This window comes from Miscanthus floridulus, chromosome 14 (assembly GCF_019320115.1).
Source record: "Miscanthus floridulus cultivar M001 chromosome 14, ASM1932011v1, whole genome shotgun sequence".
Taxonomy (NCBI): Eukaryota; Viridiplantae; Streptophyta; class Magnoliopsida; order Poales; family Poaceae; genus Miscanthus; species Miscanthus floridulus.
Window position 1 is genome coordinate 86,416,153 of NC_089593.1, and position 5,234 is coordinate 86,421,386.

The window sequence follows — 5,234 nt, forward strand, 5'->3', positions numbered from 1 at the left end:
TACGTATTTGGTTCAACAAACCAAGGCACAAAGCAACCCTTGCGCAGTTGCGATGAGTGAATTGAATGCATGAGGAAAGCCTCTGTAGTTATTTCACTCCAAGCATTCACAACAGTCGAGGGGCAGACTGAAGAGTGAAGAAGAGTCGCTCTTGCTTTCGTACGCAATTTCTCTTGCTTGGTTTTATAGAGTAGCAGCTAGCTAGATATGGCTATATGGTTTCATAGGTCATGATCGTCTGCACTCGCTCGACTATGCTGAAGATGCTGCTTCAAATCCAACTACCTTACTAGTACTTCATGCATGCATCCACAACTGGTGCAGCTATTCTTTGTAGCACAGATAATCTGGCAAAAGTTCTAGTCATAGCTCAGTAGCAGAGTAAAATGTCCAGGCTGGTCAAATTTACACGACTCGGACTACGAGGCGTGCATACAATTTGTAAGAAATAGGTAAATGTTATTTTGTCAACACTGTACTTGTCTATATATATTTGGTCAATAGAGTTTAACCCACCTAATACAAAGTTCAACAAAAGTCCATTTACATGGATATTATTAGAACAAGATAAACTAAAGAACATCACAATTATCTCCAGTGAACATTGAAAACACAAATCTAAATATCAGTGTTATGAGATACTTGAACATCACACCTATTTCAAAAATAGAGAACAAGGGCATATCTCTAATGCTATAGATACTAAATGTTAACATCATTTGACCATGTTGCTACTGCTCAGTTGAAAGGAACTACATGAACTCCACCAATCTCTGGATCATTTGTACGGATCGTAAGATAACGGATACGATAAGAAAATACTTCTACACCACGGAACTCATAGAGGTATGAAAGCAAAGTCTGGAGATCTGCATTTAAATGAACCGCAACAAACACATAGGGTCCTAGATGATCCTCAGCAAGACGGTAGTTTCGATGGCCAAGAACATGATGAACAACTACAGAAGCAATGGTACACCTACTATAAAAGTTAGAATGTACTGCAAGCACTACAACCCTTGTTTGTAGGCCACGGCAGACACAAAGCTCGCGGAAGACATAGCAATACATAGACATGTCCCAAGAATGATCATAGCTATCCATGATATATGTAAAAAAGAAAACAATATGCAGAAAAAAAAACAAAGATGCCCAATAGTAGGGTGGAGGGAAAAAGCTTTGGGATGGAACTAAAGTAGGAGCTCTGGAGAGCCTTCCTCTCAACCCTTGTCTCTGTTGTTATATAGTTTGTGGTTCATGGACCACCCCACGACCCACACGCGTGCAGTGTTCGCCTAAACGGTTTAAATGACCAGTAAATGGTAAACGGTGGTAAACTGTCTTGTTTAGGGGGTAAACAGAAATTAAATGGTTGGCCGTTTAAACGGTAAAAAACGGTCTAAACGGCCTAAATGGAATGAAGATAAACAACATTAAACGGGCTAAACAGCTGTTTAAACGGCTGTTTAGGCGAACACGAGGTAAATCTAGTTCAGTTTTGTATGGATAAATTTGTATACTTAAGTTTATTATATTTATAAATGTGTACACTTGATATGTTACATGCATAAATATCTATATTTGGTCCTTTCACATGCATAAATATATATACATACCAAAATAATTGATTTTTACTCGGATATGTATAAATGCTAGAATACTTGATTTTTTACATGTACATATATAATTATATGTATTTTTTTTAAAGTACAAAAACCATTTAGATCGTTTAACTTCATTTAAACTCTGTGTAAACAGCCTAAACGCTAAACGAAGGCGATCGTGTAGAGATCGTTTACCGTTTAGGAAAATATTGCGCGCGCGCGACTGCACGCCCACGTCCCCACATATACGACGCAAGAGTTGACACGAGCTGTATTTTGTTGTTTCATCAAAACTATGATCCGGCATGTCAAGATTTCTTTAGTATTGGACTATCTTAGGTCTTGTTTGGATGGACTACGACTAGTTAGCCATGGCTAAAAAACAGCCAACTAAAAATTAGTCAACTAGTGGTGTTATTAGTCCAGACCTGTTTGTATACTGAACTAATTGTTGCGTTCTATAGATTAGAACTAGTTGTTAGCCCCTGATAGTCGGGTTCTATGGACTACTTGGATGGCCCCTGTATTTCGTAGTTGTAAGGTCGGACTGTCTTAGGGTCTAGAAAATTTCAACATCTGTACACCCACGTCCTCCGATCAGAAAAGGCAAACACCGTTAGTATAATGTTGACGGTAGTTAACAAACATTATAAACTATCAATATAACATGTATAAGGGCATAAATATAATCACCAATCAAGATCTAGGGGTTTAAACTAATAAATTCCATGAGTTTTGGTGAATCTGTATTTTCTGCAGGGTTTATCCAAAAAACGTCAAGGTGGACCTAGATGTCAGAATTAATCGCGCTTATCTATAGCGAAAACAACCCTAGAATGTTCTAGAAGACTCGAGAGGACTCCACACCAAAGTGGAGGGCATGGCGCCGCTAGCTGGTTCTGGCCAGCCCACCTGTAGGCCAGCCGACCCCTAGGGCCCACCTGTCAGCCCCCCGTTGCTATGTCGGTTCTCCACCGCTTCCTAGATTGCATCTACACCATTTTACACTCCGGCCTATATATATCAGCCCCTACCCTTCTCCCTCAGGCATTGCATTCAATTCAAGAGAAGACAGACACCCTAATCATCCTTAGAGCTCCACCATATTCTAGGGTATAGCTAGTTAGGCTAGGTCTAGAGGGAGGCTAGCAGATTTCGCTTGGATTGCTGATCGTGTCAAGAGCGTGGTTCGGTATAATCTTTGTACCCCCTCTCTTTTGTATCTCTCATTACTTTTATATGTTTTCTACAATTGTTATGACAACATTATTCATATCGTTTATGTTCCTAGTTATCATGTTCATGGTCTACTTTGATTATATACTTAGTATAGCTAGATTATCCTTATATTTATGCATAAGTTCATATAGAACTCACTCTAAGGTACCATGGGTGAGTGGTTGACATTGTGTAAGCGTGGTGCTTATACGTTGTTTACCTGTGGATACACCCTATATTTCGGGTCATGTGGTAGATCGTGGATGTGACACACCCGTTGAGTCCTTTGTAGTCCACTCCCCGAATATAGTTATACAAGTACGATCTAGTTACAAAGGAAGTCAAGCTCTGTTCTTAATCTTCCTTAGTAATATCCCTTATGTGTAGATATGAAGTTGATCTTAGCCATGACTACTAGATGTAATTGCACACATCAATGTATGCTTTGACTTATAATTAAGAATGACTTAGGAATTATTCCTCTAATATTCTACTTAACCATGCTAATACCATAGAAAGGAGTACACTGAGTGATCAATGATTATTTATTATGCACTATTCATATATACATTTACCTCTTGACTTACCCTTGTTGTGAGTAGAATATTGGTTATGGTTTACTTCTCCATCAATAGCGTAAGTTATCAATACATGTCCTTGCCAGACCTTTCCTGTGGTAAAAATATAAATAACAATAACTAGAATACTCTCGGATAATGTGCTATAATGGTATATTATCTATGCGCTTGCAGATTCCTTTCATTTAAATATATTCTTTCTAGTCACATGAAATACTAAAGTACTTATTGATGGTAGTTAACAACCATTATAAACCATGAACATAACATGTATAAGGGCATAAATATAATCACCAATGAAGGTTTAGGAGTTTAAACTAACAAATTCCATGAGTTTTGGTGAATCTGTATTTTTTACAGGGTTTATCTAGAAAACTATCAAGGTGGACCTACATGTAAGATTTAATTGCGCTTATCCACAGCGAAACGGACACCAGAAGACTCTAGAAGACTCGAGAGGACTCCACACAGAAGCGGAGGGCAAGACGCCGCCAGGTGGGGCCGCTCGGCCCTTGGGGCCCACCTATCAGCCCCTCGTTGTTATGTCAGTTCTCCACAGCCTCCTAGGTTGCATCTACGCCATCCTTTGAGTCAGTTTGATCCAAAAGCAAATGTTGGATGCTCTAGCCTATATATATCAGCCCCTGCACCCCTGAGAGAGGCATAAGTCATTTGAGAAGACAGAAACCCTAATCATCCTTAGAGCCCCACCATATTCTAGGGCATAGCTAGTTAGGCTAGGTCTAGAGGGAGGCAATCAGGCTTCGCTTGGATTCCCGATCTTGTCAAGAGCGTGGTTTAGTATAATCTTTGTACCCCTCTCTCTTTTGTATCTCCATTACTTTTATATGCTAGTTACAATTGTTATGACAAAATCAGTATTCATCTTATTCATGTTCTTTGTTATAATATTCATTAATCAGAAGGACTTGAGCTGAACTCAAGAAAGTTCTAGCTTTAAAGTCGGAAGACAACCATATAAGGCAAAGCTTAACACTAGAATTTGAAGCTATGGCTATCAAGACTCTCCGTATATTCTCTGCTTCAACTATGGCCAACATCTGTACTGGACCGATAGTCAATGTTGGAGAAAATGGATTCGAGCTCAAGCCAGCTCTCATCAACATGGTGCAAGCAAACCAATTTTGTGGAAAGGCACATGAAGATGCGAGTGTACATCTCCAACACTTCCTATAGATTTGTAGCACTTTCACCATCAAAGGAGTAATCCAGGATGCCATATTACTTTGCCTCTTCTCATTCTGACTCTTGGGGAAGGCAAAGCAATTGTTCTACACCAACAAAGATAAAAATACTACATGGGATAACTGCTCCACTGCCTTTCTAGCAAACTTCTTTCCCATGGGCAAGACCAACGCTCTGCATGGGAGAATTTCAAGCTTTTAGTAACAACATGATGAATCTATCCTTGAGGCATGGGAATGCTTTCAAGATTACATTGTGGAATGTCCTCATCATGGGATGAAGAATTGGCTACTCATGTAGACTTTCTACCATGGGTTGACCAATAGTACCCATGAGACTATGGATGCTGCTGCTAGAGGTGAATTCCTATCATTCACCATACCAGCTGCAACAGCTCTTGTGCAAAAGATGGCCTCCAATCAAGGTTGGAATGAAGAACGTGTTCAAACCTGCAAGAGGGTTGGAGGTATGCATCAACTCAAGGAGGTAGATATGCTATCTGCCAAGATGGACCTACTGATGAAGAAGCTTGAAGATCGAGCCAATGAGAAGCAAGAAGTCATGCATATTCATGATTCTCGCATGGCATGTGAAGAGTGTGGAAATATTGGGCATTTAAGAAATAGCT

General features: G+C 39.7%; 1 non-coding gene across 1 annotated transcript; it reads right to left on the reverse strand.

Moving 5' to 3' along the window:
- Nucleotides 1–4,775: 4,775 nt before the first annotated feature.
- LOC136506367 (small nucleolar RNA R71) lies at nucleotides 4,776–4,884 on the reverse strand. The gene has a single exon (XR_010771576.1). It is a non-coding gene; the product is annotated as a small nucleolar RNA R71 (small nucleolar RNA).
- Between the last annotated feature and the right edge of the window lie 350 nt (nucleotides 4,885–5,234).